This window comes from Rhineura floridana, chromosome 7, assembly GCF_030035675.1.
Source record: "Rhineura floridana isolate rRhiFlo1 chromosome 7, rRhiFlo1.hap2, whole genome shotgun sequence".
Taxonomy (NCBI): Eukaryota; Metazoa; Chordata; class Lepidosauria; order Squamata; family Rhineuridae; genus Rhineura; species Rhineura floridana.
Window position 1 is genome coordinate 47,164,682 of NC_084486.1, and position 22,419 is coordinate 47,187,100.

The following is a 22,419-nucleotide window of genomic DNA, read 5'->3' on the forward strand; positions in this document are numbered from 1 at the left end:
GACAAGGGAAACACAGCCATTCCCGAGAGATTTTCCTTTTGTGCAATGTCTTTTTATGGAACTGTCTTATTATGATCTTTGTAAACCATTCAGGAAATCTTTCAGCTGAGGAGTGGGTTAAATTTTTTTTCAAGTAAATAAATAACTTTATTGTCTGCTGTCTAGTTCTTCCCTATAAATTCCTTCCTACCACTCAAGTAAAGTGGGGAATACATAGAACATTGTTACTACTACTGTCAATCTACTTGACCCTTTTAAATGTACAAAATGACTTACAGGAAGTGAACTAGGGTTGCCAGGTGTCCAGTTTTCACCCAGAGATGCCGGTTTTTGGGGGTCCTCTCCGGGCTCACCTTAATGTCTGGACTCTTAGCTTTCATTTAAAAGAAACCCATACATTCCTAGGAGGTCTGGTTCAAAAGATATAAACCAAAATGTCAGCCGCCACCACCCCGCAACTTGTTAGTACTGGCTGCTCTAATCCCTGCCCATTCAGGTTTTTAGCCAATAAGTGAAGTCAGGGTTGTGATTGACAAGATTTGTTGACCCCTAGCAATACCCAAACCCCATTTCAAGTTCTGATAACACTTTCCTTTTGCTGCTTGTCTCACATCAGCAATTCAGTACATTTATAACTTTCAGCAGTATCAAAAGTACTTTCTCTGTACAGGATTGGCACTTGCTTCTGAGTAAACATACATAGGATTGCACTGCAACAGAAGATCACAGCAGGATCTTGGTGGGCATACACAGTAAACAATTTCAGTTATAATTATAATTAAAGTGTGCATGCAGTTTTTTAATTACTTGCAAAAATGGCATATTATACATTTTATCTTTCAAATTATTTTTGAACAAAAGTTTTAAAAAGCGTACATGTTGCAGTGTTATATTTTTCTAATTAAGGAGTCAAACAAGTTTAAATTTTACTGGACTGTTGAAGAGGGCAGTTTATTTGTCTTATTCATAACCTATTTTGAAAACCTTCCCAATGTGAAGCTTTTCTAGGAGTAAAGCTGCAATGCTAATTCCACATACCTAGAAGTTAACCCCATTGAATTCAGTAGGACTTACTGTTGAGTAGACACGGTTGGTTTGTGCTGAAAATCAATGAGACTTTTGAGTGAACATAGAAAAGGATTATGTTGTAAATCCTTCTCTCCCCCTCTGTTCCTTTTTTTTAAAAAAAGCTGTTAGGCAGGGCTTACTTAGGTGTCACTGCTTTTATTTGGAAGGAAACTAATACTTTAAAAAAGTTCTGCAATGGCCAACTGGTTTTGACAATAAACTGGGGTGTATGTATTTTTATATTCCCAGTGTGTGTGTGTGTGTGTGTGTGTGTGTGTGTGTGTGTGTGTGTGTGTGTGTGTGTGTGTGTGTGTGTGTGTATGGAATATTTCCAACAACCCTGTGAGGTAGGGTTGGAGACCAAGGCAGTTCACAACCAGAAATAAAACCATTTAAAATCTAAAAACCATAAAACAAGTATAAAACAGTTGCAAAATAGCTTAACATGGCATGATTCTGAATTTTGGATTGGGTGAGTGAAGTTCCTTATCACTGCATTGCAGTCCTGTGCATGCTTCCCTGTCTGAGTAAGTCCCATTGAATACATTGGGATTTGCTTCTGAGTAAACATGCATAGGATTGCACTATAAATATCTTTACAGGTTGTGTAAATAATAAACATCTTTGACATTCATGCCTATATAAATATTTCTTCATACTATGTCTTGATATGTATCTGATTTCACATTATGGTTATAAATTATTATTTCCTCTATATTTTCTTCTTCCTTGGGGTGGTCATGGTCCCTCTCTGAGGGGCAAATTAGGCTGAGAGATGGTGCATAGCTCATGGTCAGTAAACTTTGTAGCATATTTCCATTTTAAAATTTAATTAAAATGATTTATATGCAGGCAAAGTTTATTAAGTAATGCAGATCCAACTAATACATTTAAAGCACATCCAACTCGCATTTAAAACACATGACTTCCCCCAAAGAATCCTGGGAAGTGGAGTTTTCCCCTCACAGTTATAGTTTCCACCACCCTTAACAAAGTACAGTTCCCATGATGCTGTGCTGGGATTCATGGGCTTCAAATGTATGTTGAATGTGCTTTAAATGCATGATGTGGTAAAGAACAATTTTAAAAGATTATTTTTTAAACAGGGAAGGCTGTAGCTCAGTGGCAGGGCACATGCTTTGCATGCAAGGTCGAAAATTCAACCTCTGGAAGAGATTTTTTCCTGGAATCCGGGATAGCCAATGCTAGTCCATGTCATCAGTACTGAGCCGGATGGTACCAAATGGCGTGACTCGTTATAGGGCAAATTCCCTTATTTTAATATGACCCATGTTGATGTTTTTTGTACTTCCTGCATTCTTTCCACTGTCTTGTAAATGGATTTTTAAAAGCCTTGTGCAAGTTCATATATTTACTCTGTTCCTTTATCTGTCATCCACACACACCCCTATTGCTCCTGCATTTCTATTTATCGTCCTTTTATCTCGCTGAATATTTCCTTTGCTATACATTTTCTTCATTTCCGTCTTCAGAAATACCATTTCATCCCTTCAGAGAGCCTTTTTCATTCACTCTGCTTTCATTCTAAAGCCATTTATGATCTATCATCTGGCAATGGAGCTGCTTTCACAGTTGGGTCTCCCCTCTGCCCTTCCTGTCCACAGATGCTCAGTTTTGAAACCACATTTACTTTTAACTCCCAGGACAGATGTACCGTCCTCACACATCTTCATCTTTGCCCACAAGTTCCCCTGCTTTGGTCTGCTTGTTTCTGTTATTCTTAAAAGCACAAATCTACAAATTCTCCACCTGCTTTTCAGTCATCTCTCTTTCAGCCTTCACTACAGCTAACACATAATAGCTTCCCTTAGGAAACAGGACATAAAATTGTGGGGTTTGCCTTGTGACATTCAGCAGGAGAAACTGGATGGATTGTAGCCCAAGTCAGATAAGATGCAGTTGCCAAGAGTAACATCCACCACTACAAACACACACACTCCTAGAGTACTGAACTGTTTGAACAGCTGCCTGTTTTTAGTAAATTGTTTCAGTGCAGTATGATTTATTGTGAAATATGTGCACACACACAAAGATAGACAATACACACAGGATTATGGCCACATTGGTGACATGACAGACATTTATTTTGCCAGGAAAATAATGAAAGGGCTACTGGCCAACTTGGACCAAGTTCCACCAGCATCACTGCATAAGTAAGCCTCATGTTGAATAAACATTCCTGGCCCCAAAAGTAATAAGTAAAGTATTACAGTGTGATCCGCCAACTTTGCCTCTTGGAACTACCATCATTTTGTTGCTCTAACTTCTTACCATTTTTTAATCTTAAGTAATGCCCACATCATCTGGTAAAAATAGCCGGTGGAGCTACATGGCTGGGATCAGGAGTCAGCTCCCACCAGATAACAGCAGATGGTGGGGAAAATGAGGGCCTAGGTGAAGCTGAACCATTTCCTGGCCTCTTGGTGAAAGTGAAAGGCTATGGCAGGACATATACAGGTGGACTGCAGAGTTAGGAGGCGCCACCATGAAGGTTGTGGCTGCTAGCTCTGAAGGGAGTAGGGTGAAGCAAGCTCAGTTCTCGCTCTTACAGAGGCCATTCACCTTTGCATTCATATGGCAGGTCAGGCAGGAAGAAACCATGGCAAGGAGGGACAACCCCCTTTCTCCCAGTTGCTTCCCATAAGAAAAGCTGAGTTTCAAAATCCTGCTCCCCTCTCCAGTGTCTTAGTCTAGGAATAGGGAACCTGTGGCCCCCAGCACTTTGAAAAGGGCTTCTAGGAGCTTTTTTCAAAGCGCTGCTCATGATCGTGCATTGAAAGGGGCTTCTGAAGATCCCTGTGGGCAAAATAGGTCACCTGCCATCATTGTGACATCAGGTGATTGACAGGTGGGCAGCTCTGCCTGCCTGTCAAACTTGGCCTGAGCGGTGGGGCAGATAATGATCTGGCCCACCAGCCAAATCTGGTTGCCCCACTTTGCCTTAGTTTAATCAGGATGTGCGAGTGATCGATTTCATATCTAGTGATACTTCCTCCTTTTCTTAATATATTTAAGGTTCTAGACTTTTTTTGTAATGTGAAAAGACTTTTTTTAAAAAGAAAATTCCTCAGAATGTAAATGATGGAGGGAAAATAATGAATGCAGTAAAGTCTTCTCCTCCTACCTCATAGCTTGGATGATAAAGCTATAACAATATTTATCTTTGGAAAGTGGAGTCATTTTCAACATGCTGTTTTATGCATTCCTTTTCTTTGTTCTTCCCTGACAATATGAGCAAGCACATTCAGTATAAAGTCTTGAACTATGCCTGCAATTTGAGAGCCAACCATAAAAGCAAAGTCTACATTGTGGAAGTCCACATCATTCAGGACATGAAATAGGTGTATAGAGCAGGGGTAGGGACCAGGGCTGTGGAGTCAGAAGCAATTTTGGGTGGAGTCCGAGTCGGTAGAAATGTACCGACTCCAACTCCTGTTTCAAAATAAAAACTTTCATAGGAATTTAGGAATTTTTTCTTGTTCAGAAATTTTAATCAAATAATTATATTTTATGTTCTATCAATCTAGCCTGATGATTCACGTGGTGGTGATGAAAGGCCTTGTGCTACCATTTTACTACAGTAAATTTGTTATTATTAGTCAATATACATTTGCCATTTACAAAGGAGTCAGAGTCGGACAGTAGAAAAATAGAGGAGTTGGAGTTGAAGGTTTGACATACCGACTCCACAGCCCTGGTAGGGACCCTTCCCCAGTGGGCAGTCTGTCAGAGGCCACATACCACTGATGAGCAGTGGCCAGAGGCCAAGAGTGCATGGGGCCAGAGGCAAAAATGGGTGGAGCAATGGATGCAACTTACTTTGTACAGCAGGCTACATTCCAACCATGCAAAAACCAAAGATTTCTACAACAATCACAATCACCCACACACACTCCACACAAACAAGAACGAGAGGCATTGTCACAGTTCAAGGGCACATTCCAGCCAGGCAAAAGCACTGGAGGAGGTTATGGAGCAAGACTGGTGAGGCTGTGACCTACGAATAGCTATTTATTGGCTTTGTTATGATAATCACGCAGAAATGAACTGGGCAGGGGTTTGTTTGGAATTAGTACACGATAGTTATTGTTCTTCACATTTTGCTTTTATTATACAATTATAGAATAGTAGAGTTGGAAGGGGACTATAAGGCCTTCAACTCCAAACCCCTGGCAATGCAGGAATCCAAGTTAAAGCATACCCGTCAGGTGGCTATCCAGCTGCCTCTTGAATGCCTCCAGTGTTGGAGAGCCCACCACATCCATAGGTAATTGGTTCCATTGTTGTACCGCTCTAACAGTTAGGAAGTTTTTCCTTATGTTCAATTGAAATCTGGCTTCCTATAACTTGAGTTATTCCATGTCCTGCACTCTGGGATGATCAAGAAGAGATCCTGGCCCTCCTCTGTGTGACAACCTTTCAAGTCGTTGAAGAATGCTATCATATGTCTTCTCTTTTTCAGGTCTAAACATTTCAGTCTCTCCTCATAGGGCTTTGCTTCCAGTCCCTTGATCATCCTCTTTGCCCTCCTCTGAACCTGTTCCAGTTTGTCTGCATCCTTTATTCATTTATTTATTATATTGTATTTATATCCTACGCTTTCTCCCAGTAGGAGCCCAGGGCGACAAACAAAAGCACTACAAACATTTTAACACATCATAAAAACAGACTTTAAAATATATTAAAACAAAGCAACCATTAAAAACATATTAAAACAAAACATTTTTAAAAACATTTTTAAAAGCTTTAAAAACATATATTTTTTAAAAAATAAGGTTTAAAAACATATTAAAAAGCAATCCTTCTGTAAGTGCGGTGTCCAGAAGTGGATACAATACCCAAAATGAGGCCTAACCAATGCCAAATAGAGAGGAACTAATGCTTCACATGATTTAGAAACTATACTTCTGTTAATGCAGTCTAAAATAGCATTTGCCTTTTTTGCAGACACATCATCTCTAAGCTTTTTGTATCACCCAACAAAGCTGGCATGGGAGCTAATGGGATCAGTCAGTCAAACATTACCAAAAATGGCACTGGAAGCAGCCACACTGTGGCAGCCCCTACAGCGTACAGATGAAACATTAGTTAGGTCTTAGTGCACATTTGCACATGCATTGAAACACAAGAAGCCAACTTATACTAAGTCATACCATTGGTCCATCTAGCTTAGTATCGTCTACACTGACTGGCAGTGGCTCTCCAAAGTTTCAGGCAGAGGTCTCTCCCAGCCCTACCTGGAGATGCCGGGAATTGAACCTGGGACCTTCTGCATGCAAAGCAGATGCTCTACCACTGAATCCTCTAAAATGAAGGGTGCTTTCCCTTCAGAACTTAGAAGGCAAATGTGTCACTGAGTTTTAGTTTTTAAATGTGGGAAACCCAGATTCAAATCCATTTTCATCCATGTAACTCACAATCAAAGTCATGCCTCATAACTGCAGCTTTTGCTCAGCCAGCATAATATACAAATTATACATTGACATCAATCATCCTCCAAGTGCAAAAGTCCCACTGTTAAAGTGGAATGGAAGGGATATTTCTAGTTTGTCTGACATCCCTGGCAAGAGGCTTTCCATCATCAACAAAAGAGGAAAAGGCATTTTCACAGAGATTCACAGATATCTGCTATAGATCAAAGGTCACCAATGCAGTGCCCGCAGGTGCCACTGAGCCCGCAAGCACCCCCTTTGGCACTTGCAAAAGTACTCAATGACTACTGTTGAAAGTAACCAATAACAACTTTTGAAAACCTGACTAGAACCTAAGCTTCAGAGTTTTTTGCTGGGTCACATGTAGACTGAGCATGCCCTCTTCTCTGAAATCAAACCCTTTCCTCTTTCTTCTCTTCTTTTTGCAGGATGGGGGAGGGGTTGTGATGTAGTGTTTTCTGATTTCTTGCCTGACTAGGCATCTCATGCAGTTGTAGGACGTTCTGGGCCATAGAGGCCAGCTCTTGCTACCCCCACTTTTTCTTTTGGAGGCAACGGGTAGACTGCCCACTCTCCTACCTCGTGCATAATTGGCAGTCAAGAGTGTGTGTGTTTTTGGGTTTGCTGTTAATTTTGCCTGTGCTAGGGTAGGGGTTCAGCCCTGCAGGACCTTTTTTAGCTTGTTGATGGACTGACTTTTCCCATGACTCAAAACAACACTCTGAAGAGTCTTTTCTGCATACTGCAGATGACGTTCAGTTTCAATCATCATCCCACTAGTCTGGGACAGTACTTTCCAACCATTACTTTGGTGACTTGTCTCTGAAGAACTGGTCTTTACTATTCTTTGTTCCATATTTCTGTGAATAAGAACTTGTACATGCTTTTGCTTATTTCCTCCTCCCCCCCCAATCCATTTTCCTTTTGTGTCATGTATTTTCAGATTGTAAGCCTGAGAGCAGGAACTGCCTTCTTTTTTCAGTGATCTGTAGGGCCACTCTGGAAGTGTTTTTTGACTGAAGGAAAGGATACAAAACATTTAAATAATTAAACTAGTATGACTACTAGCCAGCCAGTATTAAATACATTTTTTGTGACTGTGCACGTATATTCATGGAATAACTGTGTTCAGGAATAATTTTGAATTATGTTTTATTTATTTTCTAGCTGTAATCCACAACAGCTCACCAGCAACAAGCTACACGACAGACAAGATATAGCAATGTCTGGAAAAGGAGAATTCTGGAACGTGTTTGGTTGTTTCAAAGTTTTTTTTATTATGGTTCGCTCAATTTTGTGCCAAGGCCCCTTTCTGCTCTTTTAGATGAGGCTGACATGTTGTGCTATGCCATGCCCTCCACAACAACCATTTTGTGACTGGCATTCACAGCAGATTCTCAGAATTTCATGTATGTCTATGGGCCCCAAAATGACTGTGATGCCCCTGTATTTATAATACTGTAAATATGGTAAGTGAGGGTTTATTAGAGTACATGGGTTGGAATGTTGATGCGTGTTGTATTATGATTGGCTGAGCGCTTGAGGGTCTGAAGGTATAAATGAGAGGATGACAGCTGAGAAGGAGTTTGGTTAGTTGGTTTTAGTTGGTGGGTTTAGGAGTTCGTTGATTGGTTCTGGGTTTTGGAGGGTGGATTGAATTAGGCGGATAGTGAGGCAGGTTATTGATGACTAGAAACATAAAGAGTAACACATCTTATGAAACCACACGCTTGTTGACTATACCTTTAAGTAATCTTGTTATTCTCTGTGTATATAAATAAATATTTCTTGGTTTACCTAATGCCTGATCCTTGGCTGGGTTTACACAGACCAGAAGGGTGGGCAGGGCATATACCAAGGTTGGGAAACAGTATCAATGGTGGCAGCGGTGAAGAGATAGTGTAACATCATCAGGTATCCAGAGCAACCCAGGGCTGTATGCTTTATAGGCCTGCAAGTGCACCCAGACACAAAGTAGCAATAAGCCAGGAGGAGACTAAGGCACAGTCTCCAGGCAATATTGTTTTACAGGGAGTGTCTGGTGGTGCTGCCTAGCAGTGGGATCTTGAGAGATCTTTGCTAGAGCCGGTGAGAGAACTGTTTAAAGGCCAGGACCCTGAGGTGGGACTGTGACAAGGCGGTGACCACAGGCAGGATCCTAGCAAGTGGCACCTGAGGTGGGACCCTGACAGGAAGGGTCCTGACAGTGACCACTGCTATAAATACAGTATTTGCATACAGATATATGCACAGATATGTGCATTCAGTATATCATTGTGCACAATAAAGTATATATTAAGTATCATGGAACCCACAAATCCTATAGAGATCAGAAAATAATGTGAACCAATGTAACTACTCCCAGGCATTTTAGCACGTGCTTTTAAATTGCTTTTTGAAAATGTGTTTTTAAATTTGTATATCTGTTTTTAATTGTTGTAAAACGCCCAGAGAGCTTCAGCTATGGGGCAGTATATAAATGCAATCAATCAATCAATCAATCAATACAATGCTTCTCAGGCATTTATAAAGGGCTTTAATACATGCTTAAAATCACAATAACACCAGCATCTCTCTTTTGATGCAGGTTATTGTTTTTGCTCAGATGGCTATACTATATCTTTGCAACTAGTATAACATAGTGGCTAGTTTTATCAGCGAGACCTTGCTTCAAATCACTTACTTACTTGGGTGCAATACTATACATGTGTACTCATAAGCAAGTCCCACTGTGTTCAATGAGGCTTCCCTAGTAAGTGTATTTACGATTGCATCATCGGGGTGAAGCTGACTTGATGGCTTCTTCACCAAGTTATCTGTCAGCCTGAGACACTTCTTTCTTCTCCTTAGCTACCTCTAATGTTACAGAGTTAGACTAAGGTACATTCATGATAACTATTCTAGTTCAGGAGCGGGCAATCTGCAGCCCTTGAATTTCAAAAATCCCTGTGTACGTGATCAGTTCATACTACTGACAAGAGTGATCAGTTCCTCCCCTGGCAGCCTGTTGGTCGGGGAGAAAATAGATAGAAGAGACAAAGGAGATGGCAGAAAAAAGAAAGAGCAGCAGAGAGAGGCAATGGGCTCTTTGGCTCTGGTCCCATCTACTGCCAGCATCCATTTCTCTCCCCCCCCCCCAGTTTACCAGAAGCAGCAGGCAGGGAGGGACACCACCGTGGACATCACCTCCTAGGAGCAGTGTCATTGCTGCATACCAGGATGGTGAGTGGGCAGGCAAGGCCCAAGTCAGGGCAGTTTGGGTGCACCAGTGGAGCCAATCCTTCCTGCCAGTACAGCATTGGGAAGTCCCAAACTGTCATACAAGAGTCCTGTTAAGATGTGGCTATTTTGAGAGCCTCCACAGGGTTGAGGAGGAGGATCATAACAATGCCAGCCCTTCTAGAGTTAGGCAGGTATGACAATGAGCATATAATTCCGATCCACAACCACTATACAGTGAGGGAGTGAATAATGATCAGAATTCATTGGCTTGTATGTATCTTTTACTGGAATGCCATGCAACTGTTATTTTAAGTGAAAACACATTTTTTTAGCAGAAACTTGTGCTAAAATGCATTCAAAGCTAAAATTAACTCAAAGCTACATTTGCACTATTTGGAATGCAGCCAGTCACCATTTGAAATTGGAAAAAGCTTTTAAATTCATTAGTAAAAAACTAAAAGAGAAAGATGACGATGATGACATTTTGGTATAGGATGTTTTCCCATTGCTATACATGCTGCCTGAAAGCATAATATTTTCCAAGTGCCAATTACTGTGGTATGCTCTCATTAAAAGGCAATAAAACCACCAGAAACCATGATAAGTAAATGATAAAGGATTGTTTCTTACCATGGGGAGGTGGGGGAAGGTACCCTGAAATATGAGCCTGACACGGAACAGTGGTGCCTTTTCCAAATACACATATCACACACACAAAAAAAATACAAGGCAATAAATGAAATTCAGATAAAATTATGCATAAAATCCCACACTGGGTTTTAACCTATGTTGAACCAATGTGCATGTGGAGGAGCTGAAAATTTTCCCTTCTTCTCGAAGCCCATTTTGCCTTATGGAGTGTCATGCCAAGGAGCCACTGAACTTCAGGGGCAACTTTTGGAGAGATGTACCATAAACAGGGAGCTAAGAAGTGTTTATTTGCCAGGAGACTCTTTGTATCAACTTAAGGTCCCTTGAGTTGCCATATCAACTCTCCCTCATTCCTACCCTCCCTCACTGTTCACCCTGTGACATGCCCAACACACCTGTCTTGTCATTGTACCTACAAAGTCAAATCAAATTGGGATTGATAAACAAATGGCACTGATGCCACCTTAAATAAGTGGGTTAGGGTTCTTTGTACACTTAAACTGGACTGAAGTTTGAGCTGCAATCTGTCCACAGAAATCTATCCATTCAAATGTCAAAGGCATTGTAGGGGAGGGGGAACAAAAACCTCCTGGAATTTTTTGAGGGTGGAATGGGCATCCCTGCCAGAGCTCTTTCCCAATAGTCAACTGGCTCTCTCTCGCTCTCTCTCGCTCTCTCGCTCACACACAAACACACACACACACACACAAAATCAGATTGTGAGCCAGTTCTTGGAATCAGATCATTGCATTGAACCTGGTAAACTCAAAATGCAGTCTAAAATTTAGTCAAATGACTTAGCAACAGAGCTGTCATTCCCCCCCCCCCACACACACACAAAGGCTCTTCCTGTACCTTTAAGTGCTTGAATACCAGAAGAGGGTATAGAGCAACAGCACCTGCTTCTACCACCACTGTACTGATGTTCCCATTGCCCTCCCTTCACTCCAGCCTGTGTTTGTAAGTACCCCACTGCAGGCAGAAGAGAACTGTGGGCAAAAGCAGCAATGGGGCATGCATACCAAAGGCATTAAGAGGCAATGGGAGAAAATTATCCATTTGTGCACCCCACCCCTTCAAGTTAAAAGGGACCACTGATGGTGCTGGAATACTCAGAAATGTCCCTTTCTGCTTGTCAAATAGGTCCCAGTAGATGACCTGAAGGAACATGATAAAGCAACATTGCTGAAGCTAAGCAGGCCTGGATCTGGTCAGTACCTGGGTGGGGAAATTGTCTGGGAATCTTAAGCCCTGAGTTCCATGATGGAATGAATGGGAAAAAAATGCAGCTATTAAGGCACAAACATCTGTCTCTATAAAGGTGGGGGCCCGTAGTTCAAAGGCATCCCCACTACAACAAAGCTTTTATGGTAACAGGTAATTTCTAATGCTGGAACTGGCAAGCCCCACTAATTTGTTGAAAATTGATTTTTGCCATTTTTAAATAGCTTTCACTCTATAACAACAACATGTAGCTCCCGTTTCCTGATTAATAATTTTTCCCAGAATGGCACAATGATACACATCCTCCATAATCTTACAAGACACTCCCCCCGCCCCAAAAATTGTTTACTTTTAAAACAGCCGACTGATACATTTAATTTAAAAAATAATTAATTGCTGACTAGAAATAGAGGAACAGCTAAACCCTACTGTCTGTATTATAACTGGCTTCCTCCTACACAACTGTTACCCAGCTTTTTCTAAATGTAAAAAGAAAAGGGATTGGGAGGAATTGTTTCCTGTTAAGTCACCTGACTAAGGATTTTCTAGAATCCATCTTCACAGTTATAGCCTGGAATTTATAATATGAATTTTCAGGTATTTTAATCAAGAAGCCGGCAGGGAAGAAAATTGGAGGGGGGGGGAGAGGTTCTTTCAGCACAGAGGAATATAGTTGATACTCTTATTTTTTATTTTATTCTATTATTTTCATTAAGAGAGAGATGCTATTGACCTAAGGGCCAAACTAGATTGGACATTAAATGCATCATGCAGTCTTTTAGAAGTGCACACTGCATCAGCTGGGAGAAGGCTGATAATAACTGGAAAAGTATTAATTATGTTGCTCTCCCTCTCCCTTCCAATTCACCTTTTTGGGGAAAAAACCCCTGCACATTAAATTCAAAGGTGCATTTAATCTCTTGCCTACTTTGGCTTCAAGTTGCCTATGTTTCCTTATGAGGGTTTTTTGAAAGGAGTGTATTTCCTTTATTATAAACGAGCAGCCGAGCTGACACCGCCTTTGGAAAACAGATGAATTCATCAAAGGTTTAGGGAAGCTGCTGGGCTGTAAAGCTGATGGTTCCTATCCTGACAGCAAAGGATGTTGCAGGAGATGAGAAGACTGCCAATGTACGCGAGGACTCATTCTAGGATACAAAATGAGTTAGGTTTGGCCATGTGCTGTGGCAAGTTCTGAGGAAGGGTTAAGTTCCTTTAAGATACTTGGGAACAACTGTAACAACAGGTGTCTCAAGTTACACCATTTGATTGGTACAAGTATTCTGAACATGTCAGTTATGAACTGGAGTGGTATAGTCAGGAGCAAAGCTTTACCAAAAAGTTTACAAAGCATCGCTATAAGCCTGGCTGAAATGAGTGTTGGAACCACTGCTTAATTTTTGTTTGTTTAAAAGAGAGAGGGAGATGTCAAGTCTCAGGCCTTTGTGCGAGTTCAACAACTGACTGAAGGAAGTTTGTATCCTGAAGTGTCTGAAGAAAGATTGTAGTACTGTGGTGCTTTAATGTCCGTTGTGTTACAGAGGCCTGACTGGCCTCAACCAGAATTTGGGCATTTAGATAACACTCACACCAGTGGCAGCTGGTACCCATTACATGTGGTAGGGCTGATATGGGGGTGTGGCCAATGAGGTCCTGGGTGAGTGGCCAAGTTTTGGCTTCCTCCCCATCCTCCTCTCTTGCAAACATACTGCAAATACTTAAGCATTCCAGTTTTGCATACAGCACCTCACTAAACTAGAAAGTGTCTTGCTTTGGTTCAGAGGATTCTGACTGCTGTCACAGTTGCTTCTCCGACAGGGGAAAAGCTGTGTGACCTTCACCTGTTCTGGATCTTTCCCGATACTCCTCCTTTGCAAAGAAACAGTGGACACTAGGGTTGCTAGATGACCTGTTTTCGCCTGGAGATTCCGGTTTTTGGGGGTCCTCTCCGGGTGACTCACCTTAATCTCTGGACTCTTAGCTTTCATTTAAAAAAAATTAAGTTCCTAGGTGGTCTGGTTCAAAAGATATAAACCAAAATGTCACACACACACACGTAACGTCTGTTACTACTGGCTGATCTAATCCCTGCCCTTTCATGTTTTCAGCCTATTAGTGAAGTCAGGGTTGTGATTGACAAGATTTGTTGACACCAGGCAATAGCTAAACTCACAGTTTCTTTTTCCTGCTTGTCTCACATCAGGAATTCAGTAAATATATAGCTTTCAGCAGCATAAAGAGTACTTTCTTTTTTCACTTGAGAATGCATATAAAAGCCTCCGCCAGCTCCCTCACTCATTCGTCCTCTCCCCCTGCCCCCCCGCTCGCTCGCTCACCTTCATTATGGTAGGAGAGTAGTGCTCCCCTTCCACGGCAGCATCCCTGCCGCAAATCGCAGGGAGGGAGCTGCCCGCCCACTCACCCTCCACCGGCTCCCTCACCCATCCTCCCCCTCACTCCTGCTTGCTCACTCACTCGCCCTCTCCCCCTACTCACTTGCCCTCCCCCTGCCCTCCCCGCTCACTTGCTCACTCGCCCTCGTTGTGGTGGGGGAGTAGAGCTCCCCTTCTGCAGCAGGCTCCCTTCCGTGGATCGCAGGGAGAGAGCTGCCTGCCCACGCCTGCTCGCTCTCCTCCTGCTCAATCGCTCGTTCGCCTGCCCAAACTCCTACCCCCCTGCCTGCCTGGTAGGTAAGTAAGTGGGGAGTGCATGTGGGTGCCAGGGCCCAGGGCAGGCTGGTGCACACGTATTGCTTACCTTGAAATTGCTTACCTCCCCGAGTGAGGAGGGAGTCACTCTTTCCGGCGGCAACAGCTATGAAGGAAGTAAAAGAGCCTTCAGTGATCATATTCATAGGGTTTGCATGATAAGAGCTATTTAGAGGTGGTTTGCCATTGCCTTCCTCTAAGCCTATGGTACCCGGTATTCCCAGGTGGTCTCCCATCCAAGTACTAACCAGGTCTGACCCTGCTTAGCTTCCAAGGTCAGACGAGATAGGGCGTGTTCAGGGTAGTATGGCCATAGGCTGTGCATTCATTAGTGAAATGAAAACAATTTTAAAAGATACTTTTTTAAACAGGGCTGTAGCTCAGTGGTAGGGCACATGCTTTGCATACAAAGGTCCAAAATTCAAACTCTGGAAGAGACTATTGTCTGGAATCCTGGGGAGCCAATGTTAATCCATGTCAGCAGTACTGAGCTAGATGGTACCAAATAGTCTGACTCAGTATAAAAGAGGAAAGAGAGCCAAGGGCCACAGTGACTCAGAAATATATTTATATATTTTATTTACAACATTTATACATTGCTTTATTGTAAAAAAAAACCTCAAAATGGTTTACAGAAGGAATTAAAACAATAAAATTATTGGCAAAAACAGTTAAAGAAGGTTTTAAAAACATTCAAAATAATAAAACCAACAATGAATTAAAAACAGGGAAAAAAACATAATAGCTTCTACATGCCTGGATAAGCTTACCTAAACAAAAATGTTTTTAGCAGGTGCCAAAATGAGTACAATGAAGGTGCCTGCCTAATGGAAACAGGCAGGGAGTTCCAAAGTGTAGGTACTGCCACACTAATGTGGCACCCATTACATGGAAAGCACAGCTTGAACTTGGCCTGGTAGCAAATCAGCAACTAGTGCAGATTTCAGAGCAGAGGTATTATGTGCTGATAGGGTCTCACTCTTGTCAGCAATCATGCCACAGCATTCTGCACTAACTGCAGCTCCTGAGTCAGGTTGTGCTGCATGAGGATTTCTGTGACCTTGGCTGACTGGTGGCCAGGATTTCTAAGTTTTGGTTAGGACCCCTGACTGGTTATGGGATGCTGAGTTTTCTGTCTTACTCATAGGAATCTTGTTGTGGTTAGTGTGGTATTGCATTTAGGAATTCATCACTGTCTTTTGTTTTTCTTTTTGTATTTGCATTTCATTTACCTCTGACCTTATTCCATTACATGCATAGAAGCAACAACAGTGGTTCCATGTGGTCAGCTCAACCCCCTAAAACCCATTGATGATGCGCCTTGTTGGTTGCATGATGGTTTGTTTTTTGCCCACTAATGGTAAAAGAGAATTCACATACTGGGAAGTGTGGCTTCAATTGCTGTTTTTCCCAATCTACCGTCTGTGAAGTAGACCAAACCATGTATGTTTTCTCTCTATCAATTATTACTCACTGGAATTGGGTTGGTTGTCAAAGCAAGTTTATAGCAGCCCAGAGTAGGCAGGAAACGGTAGAGAATCTTCTTAACTCTTACTTGTTTCTCAAACCTCTCTCTGAAGTGACGGGTCAAGTCTGTAAAGTTTGCAGCCGCCACGTTAAAAGGCAGGCAGGGCATTCCAGGCAGGGGCGGTGCTAACCCTGCTTTGATATGGATATCATTGCAGAGGGTCCTGAGAGCTGTTAGGAAACTCCTATTTCCCCCACAGAGCTTATTCCTAGAGTTCTGTGGGAAGAGAGACTGACTGTCAAACCATTCAGAGAACTGTAGCTCCATGAGGGGAATAAGGGTCTTGTAACAGCTCTCAGCACCCTTCCCAGGATTTCAGGGGGGGGGAGGAATATATGCATGGTGTGAATATGATGCTAGCATCACCGGGACCACACTCTTCCAAAAAAAATTAGGCAGGCATCCTCATTTTTGACTTTCAGACATCTCTTGAAAACTTTATGCCAACAGACCTATGTAGTTTAAAATTCTTGAGTAGCCAGTCATTTTAATGGTTGTTTTGTACTGCTTTTTAATATTATTATGTTTTATATTGCTTTATACTATCCTTATATTTTATAAGAAACAGTTACTTTTATAAATGAATAAAAATAAGCAAATAAATCTTTTGCTTCATATCTGTTTTTTGAAAGGGCAAAGCCACAGTTGGGAGGGGGTGTTGGCACTGTTTACAGGGCTTCTAAATCAATGCAAGAGATTTTGTTTTAATGCTACTTATCCTGTTGCCTTGCATCATGGAGGCTGAACAGATTGTCACTGCTGCTAAGAGATATGGGTGGTGGTGTTTTTTTAATATAGCCAGGCATTCAGTGTGAACTCAAGACATACGCACGTGCTGGAATGAAAAGCATGAGGCAAGTACACAGAACACATCTGTATCCTGAGCCTCATGTATGGGGACAGGCAGAAAGGAATTAAAAGAGTCAAGCTATACCAGTTATCACAGGTGTTGTAAGCAGATGGTAGCCATTTTCCAATCCAGACATTAATCCCCCCAATGTGTCATGGACATAGTTATTGCAATTTATGCTAACAATAAAAGTCGTGAGGGTGGGGGGTGGGATGCTCACTACAAAATGTGGGGAAGGGCTGTAATTAAGTGGTAAAATTCATGCTCTGCATGCAAAAACTACCAGGATCAGTATCTTGTATGTCCACGTAGAGCCAGGAAAGACTCCTGTCTGAAACCCCGTAAAGCTACTGCCAGTCATGCAGTAGACACTACTGAGCTAAACAATCCAATGTGAGGAAACAGTCACCATATACTTGCACCTTTCCCACCCGCACTGACAAAACCAGCTATGACAATTGATTCACTCTTCTTTTCTACCAATCACTTTTAAGGAGACCACAGTACATCAGTGTAGAATACCTAGGATCCATTGAGCTTGTGTCTTCTCCTTCACAGTGTATTTATACCATGATGTTATCTCCCAGTAATTGTCCTTCCTTACAAAAGGTTCCAAAATGTTACAATGGGGCATCCGTTAGCCCTGTTAATCGTTGTTTAAGCATACCAGCTAAGCTACGGGGGTGCTCCACTATGATTCACTTTGTTCCTAATTTTTCTGCAACCACTTGCAATTTTACCTCCACTGATTCTTCAGAGAAATAACATTTAAAAGCTGTGAATTGTCTTTGCATGTAAACAATGCACTGCACGGAAGAGAGCACAGATATCCTGTGAGAAAGTGTATAAACAGGAAGACAATAGGAGAGGTAAACAATGTTTAAAAAAGAAAGAACACAGAGCTAAATTCTACCATTAGACATATGCATGGAATTTTTACAGAGATGTATGGATGTGCAAACACAGACTCTTTAGAGTCCTATGCTATGCTGTATTCAGGCAGAAGGTAGATCTGTATCTACTGGTAGATCACTGGATGATTTGCAGTAAATCGGCAACAGTTTCTGATTCATAATTATTTCAACAAAAACAAATGAAAACGAAATGAAAAGAAAAACAAATTTAACAATTGTTTAACAAAAACAAAAAGGCACTCTGATCCCAAAATAGGGAAATCCCCTAATCAGCAGTATCTCACTATCCATTTTTATGTCTATACACAGGCATCTCAATGTATGGCTCACAAGTTCCAGCTTCAGGTAATTGGCTCTGCCTCTGAGCCATCCTTTGCACTTGGATGTGCCCCCATCATCCACCACTATTTCGCATTTAGCTCTGGTTGGTGGACCTCAGGATTCTGGTAAAAAAACAAAGTAGATCCCACAAGCATGAAGCCTGCCCATCGCCGTATTGGATAACCAGAAATACAGTAGCAGAGCATATTTCCATTGTTTTTGGTAAAAGAAAGAAAATTCCAGGGGTAGAAGAGAACCAGAAGACCCTCCATTCAAACCCTTCAAAGATCATCCTAAACAAATTTATACTACACTGTTCCATAAGGAAAAAATGCACCTGAACAAAATATACTGGACTAAAATGGCAACAGACAGTTCCTGAGGACTTAAGTAAATGAGCTGTGCAACCCCCTCCCCCCCCAAAAAAAACACCTATATTCCACCTCATGGTTACTAGCCAGTCTGATCTGGGAGAAAAAAAAACTTCCCATATGCAATGACATTGGCAAATTGGGTTCAATTCCAATGAAGTTAAAGAGATGGAACAGTCTCAAGAAGGACTTGACGGGGGTTTTACCTTTTGGCCAAGGGCAGCAAGAAAGGCTCTAGAATCTTAGACTGAACGTTAACTTCTGAGTTGTACATGCATGAACCCTCAGCTCCTTCCCAGGCACTTTCATTTATATAATATGTAGTGTAATAAAGCTATTGATTTTATTATTCAGCCACAAGAGAGGCTGTATACTATAGCCAGCATGGATTTTTCACTTTTCACTATGTTAAATTGAAAATACCCCCCATGGCATTCTGCTGCTTCCCGTAAACTCATTTCAAAACAACATCTTACAAACCTACGCCTGAACCTGAACTCAGAACTGCTTGCTTAACAACCCTCTAAGTCTTCATGGTGATACACAAAACACTCAGAGAGAATCCAGAGTTCAAAGTCTAAAATAAGAGTAAAATAATCCAGACCACTGTTGGACTTTTTTCTGTCAAGAGTTCTCATAATTTGTTGAAATTAATTAATAATCAGTCATGTTCACAGAGTACCTGTAATACTATTACTGACCCTGACCCATACTCTGACCTTCATCTTCTGCAGTTTAAAAGTTAAACAAATGCATGGCTGATTTTTAATTAATTTAAGAAAATTAACATTGAAGTCTATGATAAGCACAGGCATGCTCAGTAAGAACCAAATGTCAGTGTTCTAAAAGCCAGACTCACAGCTGTTTGGCTCAGCTAATCAGGGGGCTACACCAATGCCAGACCTTTATTTCACTTTAAACACTTTGTGAAAGGTGCTGAGCATTGTTAGAAGACGCCTATTCCCCTGAGAGAGCTCCAGTGGCCAAAGTGGTTTAACAATCAGCCCTCTTCCCAGAGAATTCTCGTCACTGTAGCTCTGTGAGGGGAATAGGGCATCTCCTAACAACCCTCAGCACCCTTCACAAACTACACTTCCCAAGATTCTTTGGGGGAAGCCAAGACTGTCTAAAGTGAAATAAAGGTCTGGTGTGGATGTGGCCAGGAACAGCACTGGTTTAAATTTGGGTGGGAGACTGCATGTGTTTGCTATAGAATAAAAAGGTGGAGGAAACCCTGAAAAATAATGATACTGTTAACAGCGTTTTCCTTTTGGAAACGAAAGGGGCTTCCTTCTGCCCAGTGCCCGCCCACCCAATCTCCTCCACTCCTTCTCCCTCCCTACCCCTCCCTTTCCTCCCCCATGGCAGTTTCATCTATCCTAAGCATGACTGCATGGGAGTAAATCTCATTGAACTCAATAAGCATGCAAATGATCAAATCTGCCCACCCCTCCTCCTCCCTCCTATCCTGTCCCTTCTTCCCCTCCCCTTCCCCTTCTTTCCCCCTCCTACCCTCTTCCCTTCCCTCTCCCTTCTCCCCTCCTTCCCCCATCCTACCCTCTTCCCTTCCCTCTCTCCCTCTCCTCCTCCTCCCCCATGCTCAATTTTACCTATCCTAAGCATGACTTCAAGGGAATAAATCCCACTCAACTCATTACACATGCAAATGATCAAACCTGCCCTCCTCCTCCCATCCCCCTCCTTCCTCCTCCTGTCCCCTCTCCTTCCCTCTGCCCTCCCACTTCTCCCCATCCTCCCCTCTGTAGGGCAGTACAATATCTCAGAGAGGAGATCAGGTCTCCTGCTCCCCAGGTGCATTCACTGTAGCTGCCCAATTTCCCTCCTTTTTAAAGTTGGATAGAAATATCTGTTGGCTATAGGTACATTCTCAAGCCACAAGGGTTTTTTTGCCTATTAGTGAATTTTCAGAAAGGTCATGGCTGCAATAGAACACAGAAAAAGTGTACTCAAGATCACTTGACTTAAGCACTCTATCACTGTGCTGGACTGTGGCCCAGTTCCAGAACGTTCTGTGAGGAGCTCAGCCAAGTGTAACTGATACTTGACAATAAGGTGCAATGTTTTCTGTACTGAGCTTTCTCAAAGTACAGTGAACCGTGAGATTTATTTAACTTACTCTCTTCCTGGGAGTATTTTAGAAGAAGATAACCTCAACCTTGGGGATTGGGGTTGAGGAAGTTTTGCCAATGGTGTCAATTATGTAGCCCTTTCCTATCTATCACAGAACTTTCAGGCAAATTGGAATATCTTCATATCAATACATAAACAAAGGGCAGAGACTTGTTATAAAGCAATTGCTGCTGAAAAATACCATGACCTTTTGGAGAGATAAGTGAAACCACAGGTTGCAGCCATTGCAGCCTTTCCCACCGAGCAAAATGCCTTGTCCTCGGTTTATGAAGTGTTAGTGACTATTTTTAAGTACTCGAGAAACTTAGCAATTTGTTATTGTGAGTGCTCTTGCTGTGTGGCTTGCAAGAATGATTAGGTTTAGTGCAGGCACAGTGATATTCTTATGAGCCAAGTGTTGGATACAAATTTGCAAAGCTTTCAAGTTTCACATGATCCTCACAATGGAGAATTCAGTTATTATGGAAGAAGATCACTGAAGTGTATGCTGTTTTTAGAAGAGAGAACTGCAGTTCTTATGCTTCTCCCGCCCCATCACCCCCCTCCAAAAATTTTATTTGAAATGCTAGTTCTTAATACACTTGCAAGGTCAATGTTTTCAATGGAATGTAGTTCTAAATAAGTGCATTTAGAATTGGTGCTGCAGCCAATGAAATAGCTCTTTTTTGGCCTTATTTATAAAAAAGAAAAGGGGGTGCTATAGATTTGTACATGTATAATTTAATACCAGAAGGCACATATAGAAATTAATTCTACCCGCGCAGGCTGAAAACAAGTCATTCTATTTTCTTGCTCCCAAAAGCCTCTACTGTTATTCAAAGCAGGATGCTGACAAATGATATTTCTCGTTGCTGCAGTCCCTAAGAGATCTAGTGGAATGCCTTGTCCCCTTCTGGAGCATACCCATCTACAACAAAAGGCATCACATAAGCATTTTCCAAGGTTACCTTGCCCCAGAAGTTCCAGCCTGTTTATTATCTAAGGCTCTTTCTGCTGAGACCAAGAATGAAAAGCAGCTGAAATGTGGCCTGAATTAGGGAAAGGGTGACAAAGATATACAGTTGCTGTAAAGTGGCAGCAGACAGCTGCATAATGCCCTGCTTGGAGCAACACTGGAGCAGAAACAGCAATATTTGCTATGGCTATCTCCTTTTTTCCATATCAGTATGCTCCTATTTCCATCCCTTGCAATAAACAATTTTCAGTTAACCAGACAGCAGTACCTCCAAACGGCTTTTTTTCTTTCCGGCCAGGTACAGCCCATTTGGAATAATCCGTGACCACTGCCTGTTAAACACCCTTCTACTATTTAAACTTCACAGGGACAAATGAATATTACAGTGCACTTTTCCTGCCTTGTCGGTCAGCACTTATCACCAATTCATCTGAAAACCCATGTAGGATTAATACGGCCAGCCTCTTGGCCAAAGAAAGCATTGGTGTTAATTGCATGAATGCAACAGACATGCTCGTAAATTAAGAGGCACATAGAAGTCTGAAGAACTTTGGCAACATGAGGGTTGGGGATGGAAGAGTTTCTTTTGTCCTCTCCCTGCTATGTTCTTGACAAAAACCATCTCTCCTGGAGCTTCCATTAAAATCCAAATAACAGCTTCAGAGAGGCAGTTTTTGGTCAGAACCATGGCAAGCAAAGAGTTGAATGCTACTGTACCCCACCACACACCACACTCCTAGAAACATAAGGCTGCTCAGGGTTCCCAGCAACTGCTATTTTACATAAACAAAGAATGAACGCATGAATTGCATTCACACAATTAAACACTGCATCTACTTTGGCCCTCATGCTTTCATGCTTTGATTTGTCTTTAATCGCTTGAGATGCAAGATAATTTCTTCCACCCATAAAGCAAAGATATAAATACCCAAGCCTCTGCCAGCAAGAGCCTACCTTTTGGAGTGACCTGACTCCCATTACAACTCCAATGGAAGATTTTTTA

The 22,419-nt window shown here is 41.9% G+C and overlaps 1 protein-coding gene and 1 non-coding gene across 4 annotated transcripts in view; both read right to left on the minus strand.

Annotated features, from left to right (window-relative positions):
• Positions 1-22,419, minus strand: part of HTR7 (5-hydroxytryptamine receptor 7) — a 101,959-nt gene that overhangs the window by 23,817 nt on the left and 55,723 nt on the right. The window lies entirely within an intron of this gene.
• LOC133389907 (5S ribosomal RNA) lies at positions 14,526-14,644 on the minus strand. The gene has a single exon (XR_009764215.1). It is a non-coding gene; the product is annotated as a 5S ribosomal RNA (ribosomal RNA).